The sequence below is a fragment of the Gopherus evgoodei genome, chromosome 7 (assembly GCF_007399415.2).
Source record: "Gopherus evgoodei ecotype Sinaloan lineage chromosome 7, rGopEvg1_v1.p, whole genome shotgun sequence".
Classification (NCBI taxonomy): Eukaryota; Metazoa; Chordata; order Testudines; family Testudinidae; genus Gopherus; species Gopherus evgoodei.
This window is the reverse complement of record NC_044328.1, coordinates 65693158-65704336: the sequence shown is the minus strand read 5'-3', so window position 1 is coordinate 65704336 and position 11179 is coordinate 65693158.

Here is an 11179-nt window from a genome sequence, read left to right as displayed (position 1 = left end):
TTAATGGCAAAGTTTACTCTTGTGATAAGAGTATTTTACGTTGAGTATTACCTGGTATGAAAGGTGGGAAGGGGAGATGATAAAACATCAGATTAGAGCTGAACTAAGGCATATGACTTGTTACACTCTTCCCCTAATTACCTTGGTGACTTCAAGCTGATACACGTAAGCCTTGTATTTTCATTAAACTGGTTTAAAGACTGACTTTGCAGTAATTCTTTTAGTATAGACCAGTGTACAGAGAGACCTAAATGCCAAAATGTACCATGCCCAAATCTGAGGCACTTCTCAAAAAGCTAGCTTAATATCTAGGAAGTGAAGAGTTTCCCACCTCAGTGTGCATTGGGTTCCCTGCTCCACACATGGGCTTAGGGAAAACAGACTAGCTCTTGGGAGTACAGTCCTCTGCTGGATAGGGTCTTATTCTTTTTATGTTTTAATATACAAAATCCACTGACACTCCAGGATCAATACTACCCTCAAGAGTACCGGTGCAACTCATCATGCTGTGAATGGGATTTGTGCACATGTATCTAGAGCAGGATTGGCAACCCTTTGGCACAGGCTCGCCAGGGATTGAAAAGTAATAGGTTTCATGGTCTTGTCTGTATGACTATATCATGCTGAGCTAGAGATCTAGGATGTGCAGGGCTTCAGTCAATAGCCACTCAAGGAGCACGGCGGGTGAAACTACTGGCAAGAGACTGCAGCTGCAATACAGCTGCAATTTCATCTTGGACAAGGGGGGCAGTTCTAGAAATATTGACTTAAGCTTTGCAGAAGTAGAACCTTACTGCATGTGCTATGGGTGGCCCTACTGATGTCAGTTAGCTAACAATGGCCCTACTCGACAGGGCATAAAGTTAGGCACAGATGTGTGACTTGCATGATCTGGGAATTGCACTTTGGAGAATTGCTGTCATCCTGAAAAGTGCCAAAGTGCTTTCTAGAGGCTAAAGCAATTACTGCACCTGCTGTTTAAGACACTCATACTACTTATCACTGAAATGCAGCCATGTCTGCGCTGGAAACGAACTGCACACACTAAGGCCGTCCCCAGCGCATAAAGAGATGAAGAATACAACCCAATTAAAACTATAAAGAAATATTAGGTGGACAGGATATAGTTACATAAATTAAAATTTGGTTACACCTGTCCCCTTAGCTGTTTGCCTTATGAAAAGGGCTGGGGGGAGGGATAGCTCGGTGGTTTGAGCATTGGCCTACTAAACCCATGGTTGTGAGCTCAGTCCTTGAGGGAGCCATTTAGGGATCTGGAGCAAAAATCTGTGAGGATTAGTCCTGCCTTGAGCAGGAGCTTGGACTAAATGACCTGAGGTCCCTTCCAACCCTGATATTCTATGTCATTAGAATTTGTCTCCCCATCAAACATTTGAACACCACTGTTCTTTATGGACCATATCTACCCATCCATTTTTTTTAAAAGCAAAATTTTCCACTGATACCAACAGAGAACATTGCTCTAAAAATTTGTGGGCTAATGATCCTAGCATAAATACTCCAAAGCCCTGAATTCATCAGTTTTAAAAGGTGCACCCAGCCCTGGATCTGTGGGCAGGACCAACAGGCTCAGGTGGTGGTTCATTGCTGAGTTCCTGTGGTAGTTTGCCATCGGGTGATTATTTTACAGCTAATGAGTATATTCAAGCCTGTAAAACAATACAGTACTATATCAATTCTCTTATAAAAGCTCAGTGACATGACTGGGTGTGTTTCACTGAAGGAATCTAGGCATGTGGCATTCTGCTGCTTACAAATGTTGCATCTGCAGCCAAGACTGTTCACATGAGTTGAGTGAAGACAGCAACTTGCAAGTAGCTAATGAACTTTACTGCTGCAGGTTTCCATAGTAGTGTTATTAAAAACCAGCCATAATCACATCTTTATTTGATATGTGTATTTTTGCTGTCAGAATCATATTGAAGGCTACATGCTGTGCTTAAGGAATAGATATTACATTGGTGGGGGGGGGTTGTTGTTTTTGGTGAAGGCATTAAGACACCTTTCATCTGCCTCTGCTAAAGCAGCATTTTTTGAGTGGACTAGTCAGTGATTGCTGATGCCTGTGTCTTGCAAGTGACTCCATGGCTGGGAGCCCCCTCCCCCATTGAGGTTGATAGGTGTCTGGGGGCATGAATGGGCACTTGCACAGATCCAATTGCAGGAACTGAGCCCAACTGCACACTCCTGGGGTTGTGATACCGGAACGGTTGATAGGTCTACACTACAATTAGACATTCATGGCTGGTCTGTCCAGCTGATTCAGGCTAAGGGGCTGTTTAATTGTAGTGTAGATTTCTGTGCTAGAGCTTTAGCCCGAGCTCTGAGACTCTTTCACCTCAGACATCTACACTGTGATTAAACAGTCCCTTAGTCAAGTCCCCTTAGCCAAGCCCAAGTCAGCTGGCACGGGCCAGCTGTGTGTTTTTAATTGCAGAGTAGCCATACCTGATGTGGGCATGAGCTGTCACTTGCACAGAACCAATTGCAGGTGCAGGGCCTAGCTGTGCACTCCTGGGAATGTGACACACTTTCAAGGCTTGGGAACGGGCCCTTCTTTTTTGGGGAATAAAGCTGGTTGCTACAAGGTGCACACACAGCTTTCCAGCTTGGCTGTATGGAGCAATTGTGCCATCTGGTGGGCGTTCTGTTTTCCCTTTTGACTCTCAGGAATATGCTAAAATGCTAAAGCAGATTCTTTCTTTCTGTGGCGCTTAGGGTGACCAGATGTCTCAATTTTATAGGGACAGTCCCGATTTTTGGGTCTTTTTCTTATATAGGCTCCTATTACCCCCCAGCCCAATTGTTTACATTTGCTGTCTGGTCAGCCTATAGTATGTGAGCTTCTTGAGTTATTTTTAAACAAAATTTTTCAACACAGTTAAGACAGATCTTGAGCCAGTGGCATCAGTTTTTAATACAGCAGGGGAAAAAATATTACCCTAGCGAACAAACACTTCCTGCAGCTTTAGTCTGGGGAGGTTTTCTTTCAGTGCCCATTTCCCCAGGCTTTCACATTACCTCATAGTCTTTCTTGGATAATGCAGGAGACCATGGAGCTCAATGACACTATCCAACCCAATAGTTCTGGGCTTGATGCTGTTACTTCACCCTGCAAACATAAGGTCTGGCTCTTGCAGGAAGCTCCATGTATGTGATTGGATCCCTGTGCGTAAGGGGACCCTGCCCACACAGAGCTCATTGAAGAACTAGGGTTCTAGTTTGGAGTATGCTAAAATGTCTTGGGCACCGTGAAGACATCTTGTTGTGACACTGCATTGCAGCATGCAGCCTTGTTGCTGTCTCTTATATTTAATTGCGAGCTCTGTGATACTTGGTGGGGTTTTTTTTACACTCCAGATGCTGAAATCAAGAGATTGCACAAGCAGCTCATCTTTCATTCAGAAAAAGGAAGTGCTAGTCCTCCGGGGTGCAGTGAAAAAACTTGCAAATGTGAAGCAAGTGCACCCGAAAGACTCAGAAACCAGAATGCAACATTCATTGCTTTAAAAAGATTTTTAAGCCAATCTCCTGATGGGTACAGCCTGACACTTCAGTTTTGAATGCTTGAGGTTGGCACTACTTCATGATGGAAAGCTCTCTCACGCTCCAATCTAAGTGCAGCTGGTGGTGGCATTACCTCAAAAGTGTGGCCTTGCATCACAACATGATGGCATTGCAATGGCACTTTACTGTTGCATTATCCAGGTCTGGCATGGCATTGCAGCATAGCAACAGACTTTCATCACAACACAGCTGTACCTTGTCTGGAAAAATTCTCAACAGTGACCAGTTTACATCCTAATCCAGCAATCAGCTCCTCAGAGGTGCAAGAGTCTGCCTGCATAAACTGGGATTTTTGATTAGGTAGCAGTGTGTGCTCACTCCTCCATCACTCAAATGTGTCTTGAGTTTTAAATGTCATGGGCCTACTTCTTTGGGAAATGGGCTAGTAATAGCAACTAGCTCCACAGGCATAAATATTGTCATTAAAACCACTCTTTACATTCATAAAATGGAAGTGATTACACAAAGTTTTCAAAAATTTGCAATAAAATTTCCCATAGCCTATTTGGTGTTAAGGTCAAATTTTCAAATTTGACCATTTTAGCATTGCTTTTTTGAATTTTGAGCACATTAGGTAGGTTACAATTGGCCATGAAAATCACATGGTGTCATCTCTGGTTGGCTGAGATTACCCAGGGGTCAAGGGGCAGTTAAATTTAGCAGAAGCCATTCTGATTTTCTTTCTCAGCAGGAGTGGTTGTGTTTTCTTTGTGTCAGACAAAAACTGTCTGCAGCAGGGAATAGCTTGTGGCTGGTCATTGGGCCATTGATTGTGAGGGGACAATTTAATATTGTACCCTATAAAGGACATTCAGTATTTTAGGGAGTAGTAGTTCAGCCTTATCACCATGAAAATAGTGAGCTGGACTGTTGGCTGTACATATAGGAGGTGGCAAGTCACTGATCCTTCCATGGTAGAAGACAACACCAGGTAAGGGTGCTGGGTGTCCAGATGGGTCATTAGTGTTTCCAATGTGACTGAGTAAGCTTTTAGGATAGTGTATTTAACTAATAACAAGCAATAAACACAGTACTGCTGTGGTTCTAACTGGCTGTATTCTCTTGACCTAGTATTTGCAACTGGGTCCTTTCTGTGTGTTTGAGAGAGGCCAAGGGAAATCTGGTGGAGCATTTTGTCTTGCAAGAAGTGCAGTACCTTTCACTTTGAAGTGAGGCTTAAGCTTTTGCAGCACAAGGTCCTCTCCAGTTTTGCATTCCAACTGGTTTGCACCTGGTTTTTACATATAGTTTGGCTGGAGTGTGTATGTTTTATCCTTACCCGTTTATTCTTCTTCCTAGTGCTAGTTCATAGGAGTGCTCAACACCTGGGGTCTTGGGAACTAAGCTGGCTTATCTATTGCTACATTGCAGCCATAACGATTGCATCCCCTTTCTCAAACTCACATCCCTCACTGGGGCAATTCTGGTTCAGATCTTCTCCTAATGCAGCCTTCTTCTGCTAGACCTTTACATAGGGAAACATTTCAAGCAAGAGTGAGCTCATTCTCCCTTGGCAGATAATTCTAAATGTGGTGCTGGTTTGAGCACTAGCATCACAGCCTGGCCTGACTGGCAGAATAACATGGGGATGTGCACTAAGGTGTTGATGGGATCTTGTAATTTCTCTTCATACCCCAATGTATGTATCAAGCTAAGTATCACGTTCTGGCTAACTGTAAGCAGTGCATGCTAGATGAGAAGTGAGCATGCTGCACTGAAAGACAGAGGGTCACACAGCTTCTCCATATACTAACGCTAAGTTTGCCATATGGGGCAAGATCTTCAAATGAGCTCTGAACCCACAGTAAGGACTGAATTCTCAGAATTGCTCCTCTCCAATGAGGCACCAAAACACATGGCCAGGTTTTCTAAGAAGTCCAAGCCATTGGATGAAAATTTTGAAAGTCTGGCAAAAATGCCACGAGCATGCTGAGTCCTAGGGAAAGTCGGGCCTATTAAAAGCATACATGAAACGTGCCATTTAAGATTTTAGCCACCAGAGGGCAGCCAGTGTAATTTTTCTTCCAACATTCTTCCCTCCTGTCCCCCTCCCCCCTTCCACTGTGGTCTCTGCTCATGCTGCCAGAATTTCTGTTTCAAGCACAGAATCTGAGTGAGATCATAAATGCAGCACATCATCCACTTTAGCCAGCAGATACAATACAATCGTTCTGGATGCCACACTGCTAATGTTTAAGATTTCCTTTCAAATCACTGTCACAGTATGTGCTGTCCAGAACCCACTCATGTCATCTGCTCTAGTAGAGCAGGGGGGAGTTTGGGATTTGATTTTTTTAAAAATCAAAGGATAAAATGAGTCAAGTGCGCAGTTCCATACCTCACTTGTGGAGTGGAAGCTTTGATTTAAGGACCTGTAGGAAGCAGCCATATAAATCTTGGGTATATTAAGAGATGTCAATCTTAGTCTGATGAAACTAACTGAGGTCATGTTTATCAGAGTCATGGGTCTTCTTCTGTTTCAAAAGTGCGAGAGAGAAAAATGCAATTGGAAACAGTGTTACAGCACTTAAAATATACATATCCACTCAATGCTTTTAGAAGATCCCCCTGGTTTTTAGACACTTGAGCCTCTGATTTGTATCTAAGGAAGAGATTTCATTGTGTCTGGAATGTGGTTGGTTTTCTTCCTCCCCCTAGTGGAAGCCCAAGTCTTCCTTTCCACAAACAAGGAAGCATTTAAAGTGGAATGGCTTAATTCCAAGAACTAATTACTTACCAAGAAGTCAGCCAAATGGAAGCCCAGAGCCACTAAAAAAATCCATTTTAAATTCTTATTCCAGCACTTTGGACAGACCTTAATTCCTCCCACCTCAATGCAATTCAAAAGTAGGGATGATAAAGCTAAGGTGAAAGCTAGGTGGGAGATCCATGACAGCAGCAGCCCATGTTTGATCGCAAAGCCCTCTCACCAAAGCACAAAGCCTTCACCAGGCTTCAGATGAATAGTTTGGGGGTTCAACCTAGGGGCTATTCCTAGTTATCTTTACAGCAAAGAAGTGGCCTGTTTGATCGTGCAAAGCCTGTCGTAAAGCGCAGCGGTAGAGCTCTTACTTACTAGAGAACACCAGAGAGCAGATTTGTGCCCAGCCTTTGCTCCAGCTAACTGTTGATTCTCAACCAGCTAGAAAGTTTCCTAGAGACAAGGACTCAGGGCAATTCTCCCCCAGCCTTTCCAGACAACCTCCTGGGGGCATCACTGCTCTGTGATGCTAGAGAGTAAGGAATTAAAAGATGTCTTTGCGGAGGCAAGCAGGTTCCAGGAGACAGCAGAAAAACAGTGGTCCTATTGTTTAAAGCCCACTGAAGTCACTAGGAGTCTTTAAATTGACTTCAATGGGCTTTTGATCAGGACCTTTGACCACTGTTTCCTAACGTCTGGTCCAATGCAAAGCCATGAATCACCACTGATCTGCAGAGCTGGGTGGCTGCATGGTACTGGCTTCTTCTCCTTACACAGAGCTGCTAAATTGCATGAAAAGAAAACTCAGCATACGTTATGCACTTCCCTAATATAGGCAGTGGCTGTCCCTGCCACAAGGGATGCCATTGGATGGCAACAGGTAGGGGAGACAGCCCTTTTCCAATGCCCGAGCCAGAATGAGAAAGTTAAGGCCGATGGTCCTGTCTGTATTTTCCAGGACAAGTGTTCAAAATCCATGTCCTCTGTGGAATGAATTATGGACAAAGTGGACATGGAGGGAAACATCCCACGGAAGGAGGCTCTCTGCTGGACCCCACTCCAGGATGGGGGACGCTAAAAAAGATCTGGGGTTGTGGTGGATAGTCAGCCGAACATGAGCTCCCAGTGCAACAGTGTGGCCAAAAGGGCAAGCTGATCCAATAATAATGGGATGCAGAAACGGAGGAATCTTGAATAGGAGCAGAGAGGTTATTTTACCTCTGTATTTGGCTGCTGGAATGCTGTGTCCAGCTGTGACATTCATAGTTCAAGAGGGATGTTGATAAACTGGAGAGAGTTCAGGGAAGAGCCCCAAGAATAATTAAAGGATTAGAAAACCTGCCTAACAGCAATAGACTCAAGGAGGTCAATCTATTTAGCTTAACAAAGAGGAAGGCTAAGGGCTGACTCCATCAGAGTCCATATGTATCTATTCAGGGAACAAATATCAATATTTGATAATGAGCTCATCAATCTAGCAGACAAGGATATAGCATGATCCAGTGGCTGGAGGCTGAAGCTAGACAAATTCAGACTGGAAGTGGTTAAAGCAAAGGCCTATAGAAAGATTCTAATCAAACGCTACTGGGCTTTTCCATAGGAGAGGAGGGCAGAGACCTCAAACTGGGGTCTCCTGCAGCTCAGTGGCCTTCCCCGGTTGGGCTTGGAGGAGTCTCGCCTCTAAACTTCTGGGAGTTTGGGAGAGGAGAATTTCAGCCATACTGTAAATTCTATGAAGCAGGGATCACCAGCGCCTGACACTGTTTGGTCCTGATCGCTGCTGGGGCCTTTAGGTGCTATTGTAATACAAATGATGCAGTATTATTATTACTATGTATTTATTTGCATTACAGTGGCACCTCGGCCAAGCCCCACCGAGATCAGGACGTTATGTGCTGTATAGAGACCTAGTAAGGGACAGTCACTAGTCTTAAAAGCTTATAATCTAAATAAGACAGAAAAAAGTGGGAGAGGGAATAGTGGTGAAGTGACTTGCGCAAGGTTACCCAGCAAGTCAGTGACAGAGCTGGGAACAGAGCTAGGTCTCCTGATTCCCAACCCAGTGCCCTAGCCATTGGAGCACACTGTCAGGCATGTACATACCTAAGTGCTGATATTTGGGCCCAATGCTGTTCCTACTGATGTCACGGACAATGTGCCTGGCGATTTTAATGGCTAGAGACTCAGACCCAAGAGGTAGGATTTTGGTGTCCGGTAAAGGAGCTCCCATTTGAAAGCTGGGCTCCTTGTGTGGGTATCTTTCTGCCTGTGCATTTCATTCAAACTCTTAACACTTTTAACATGTTGCAGGTTGTTATTCTGATTAAGGAACACCACATTATTGTAAGTATACGCTCCACTTAGACATACTATTTACTGGTAACATCGGTGAAAAGACACATTAACTGTCTTCTGCAAATCTAATGTTGCAATGTCAAACTATGTTGCAAGTTTTCTTCTGATGGTAAAAAAATCCCTACGCAACATAACACTGCTGTAAGAAAAGCAGTGAGTTTCTTTGATTTAATAGGTAAGTAGAAGTAAAATTATGAGCCTTTAAACAAAAACAATAAGTTTTTTTCATGTAGCCTGAGACCCGCTCAATTAATAATTTTTCTGCTAACGCTGGGGAGAATTTTAGTTGTTTTCATAAAATGTTTTAATTATTTAAAATCATAAAATATAAGTAGGCACAATTTACTTGGAACTCATTAGGGAACTAGATGAATAACAGGAAAAGATAATGTTTGCTTCTGCATTAATTTAAAGCAGTCTACAATATGAAATCTTAGCCTGGAAAGCAGTGACTTATCAGCAATGTTTACTTTTCATATAATAGGAATAAATATTAAAGTGGCTAGTTATGTGCTTTTCCCTACAGTATTGTGCTGAGGCAAAGAGGTAGATAAATAACTTGTTTGAAATCATGCATTAATTTCCATCTTTTACATGTTATATGTTTGTTCATTTCCTCTTTCAAAGTGACACCTTTAAAATTATTATGATAAAACAGGTTATTTAGAACCCATGAGTAGCTGCAAATGCATGGGACCAATTTCTGTGTGACTGGAGTTATTCAGGGGGAATGCTTTGTAGTTATACAGCAACTTTCATCCTGAGTCATATCACAAAGAATGTAAAGTGTAGAACAGCACTACTAAATGCAGCTACCTCTAGGGTGGCACACAGCAGGCTAGGGAACAGCTATGCACAACAAGAAAAGAAAGGGAATTTCCACCTTTAGTTCCTATACTGTTGTAGTGGAAATCAGCCAAACAGCTCTACAGAAGTGTGTGTTTTTACAGTGTCAGGGATGCACCTTCTTGTACTTATGACATAAGCAAGATACTGTGCCATGGATAATGTGAAAATGCAGCAGATAATATTTTACCCTAACTCCTGCATTTAACCTGCTGAGAATTAGATGATCTGGAACAAATCCAGCATAGCATTTGATGGAAGTGAATTCACTGCGTATTTGATGTTGTCTGATTGCTCAGAGACAAGACAGAATAAATCTTTCCACCAGTGCTTTGATCTATTCCCCATCTCCCTGTTTTATTAACATGGTCCAGGTTGCGATCTCAGATTTACGTCAGCATGACTAATTCCATCAAAATCCACGGCTCCCTGATGGGAATCTCAGCCATGTCCACTGCTCTTGTGTCTGAAAATCCAGTGAGCACAGACTTTGTCAGCTACTCTCTGATCCTTCCTGCTTGGAAATCTCATAAAAATCAGAGGAACTGGTAGCAGGCCAGTCCTCCCACAGCAGCCACAAAGAGAATGAAAAACAGTGAAAGCAAAGTCCACTGAATCTTTCTGAGACTGGGTTAGTGCTTTGGGGTGCGAGTTCTAACTTCATCTAATCTAACCCGGATGCTGCTGTTTATTTATGTAGCTAGAGTGTTGGGGTGAAGAGCATGCAGGGTAAAGAAAAGCATTTATTTTGGGGGCCCACGCCTGGAGTTCTGAGCTTGGGACATGTAGGGGGTCTTCATATTAGTTGAGGTTTTTACTTCAGTCATGCTGAGGCTGCTTCCTTAAATTGTACAATAGTAAGGGTCCAACCCTGCCCTCTGTGACTCGGGTGTTATGGAAGAGAACATGAGGAACCTAGAGCCAGAGTCAAGAGCCAGGGAAGTCAATGTGAGTTTGGGGCATTGGATGAGACTTGTACTGGGTTTGTCTAGATTAAGAAGGGAGTGGTGTTCTAAAATACACCCTGGATTACCCCACCCGCCCATTGCTGCTGCAGGCAATAGGGCTGGATTTCTTCCCAGCACTGGAGAGAATGCAAGAGGCACCCCCAGCTAGCAATGTCCTGACCTACATGTCATATCCCCAAGCTGGAGCAAACTGCTGGTTAGCTTGGCATGGGCCATTAACTCATTCCTATGGATATTATGACCAGCAGTCAAGCTCCTTTTAGCCTAGCAGTAAAGACTACCCCCCTGTGTATCTCCTCTCTCCCTGCCCTGGAGGATCTTGATGACTAGGGACTCCAGCAGCAGGTTTCTATTAGACAGTACTCCATTCACTGCATCATTAGGGGCTCTCTCATTATAAGCTTTCCCACTCTATCAGCTTCTATGAGCAGTAGCCCAAATACAACAAAGTGGAAAGTCACATGATAAACATGTGCAGCCATCAGACGGGAGAAGAACATGGCAGGGGTTAATTGAATAAAGAGAACACAGCAACCTGCCCTGCCCTACCCTACCCTAACCTAGCAACCGCAAGCAAATGAGAACTATATTGCTTCTAAGATCTCTACCCAAAGAGCAAATTCCACCTCTGATATGCACCATTATTCTCTGTCCTGTATGCTGCACTTGGTTCAAGGATATCAGTGCATGGGCTGGATTGTGACTGGCTTAGGAACGGGTC